This window comes from Frankliniella occidentalis, unplaced genomic scaffold (genome assembly GCF_000697945.3).
Source record: "Frankliniella occidentalis isolate FOCC.00 unplaced genomic scaffold, Focc_3.1 Scaffold1668, whole genome shotgun sequence".
Taxonomy (NCBI): domain Eukaryota; kingdom Metazoa; phylum Arthropoda; class Insecta; order Thysanoptera; family Thripidae; genus Frankliniella; species Frankliniella occidentalis.
The window spans coordinates 1-1,258 of NW_026268768.1; positions in this window are offsets into that span (position 1 = coordinate 1).

Consider the following 1,258-nt stretch of genomic DNA (forward strand, 5'->3'; position numbering starts at 1 on the left):
TGGAAAATTTTTAGACTTTGAAATTGTTTCTAGTGAACCAGCTGAGTTGTTGTACGAAAACACGCAAGGTCGTTCATAAATGAGGATTGGGATGAGCGGGGCGTGAACTACGGGATTGATGTTGTCCAGAAGTGTGTTCTGATCCGAAACGGAAACGGACCCGTGTGTCACGTTCAATCAATGTCCGTCGCTTTTGACAACGTGCGTACGTAACGTACGCAAAGTCGGTGTATGTTCGTTCGGTCGACCCTGCTGCTGCGCGGGCCGCGCGGCTGGCAGAGCGGGGCCCGGCAAGGCCCGGCAGCCCGCCACCCCGCCACGGCCGGCGCGAGAGGCGCGAGGCGCGCTCCGTCAGTCGCCCCACGACCACGGCAGCAGCAGCACGCCTCCCGCCGGGCCCCCGCGCCGTTGGCCCCCGCCGTACTGGGCGTCGCGATCAGCCTCGCGTTAGCCCCGCGCCCCCACGTGACCGCGCTCAGTGCCAGTGCGAGTGTTGTTTTGTGTGCGTGTGCCAGTGTCCCACAAGAACCGACGACGACGACGTCCCTGCTGCTCCACGGAATACACATATAAATACTACTTGGTGTCAGTTCCTATTTTTCGCCGCCGGTCCACGAGAAGGAGTGTGCAATTGTGAGCCGGGTTACCATGATGTTGAGATGGGCCGCCCCCGGTGGGCGCCGCCGCCGGGGGTCGCAGTGACGCCGAGCAGGGCCTCCGTGTCGGCGGCCGAGGCCGAGGGCTGAGGCCTTCCCCTGCCCGCATCCGCGGGACCTCCCGGACTATAGCCGCAGCCTCCGTGCGGCCCACCATGTCCCGCCGCAAGCAGAGCCATCCCAAACCGCTGCTCAAACGTAAGTACAACGATAACAATATCGGCAGCTGCCACGTGCCACGCATGGCAGTCCTCCGCGTCGCCGACGAGCGTGGAGCATGCAGGAGCAGCCAGCCCGGCGCCGCCGCCACTTCCCGCTGCTAGCTAGGCTGTGCCGGTGGTCAGGCATGCGGGTGGGTTGCCTACCGCCGCTGTGCACGGCGCCCCCGGGCGCCCCCGACCCGCGCGCACAGAGCGAGTGCAGGGCGGGGTCAGCGGGGTCCACTCCGACAGAGGAGGCGGACGCCTGCACGACAATCTCTGATCAACATCTTCAACTAATGTCGCTTCCGACGCAAATTCAGGCGCCCGGGCCCGGGAGAGGCCAGCCAGGACCATGGGCCACCGGCCGCTTTCGCATTGTCATTCATTAGCCCCCCCCCC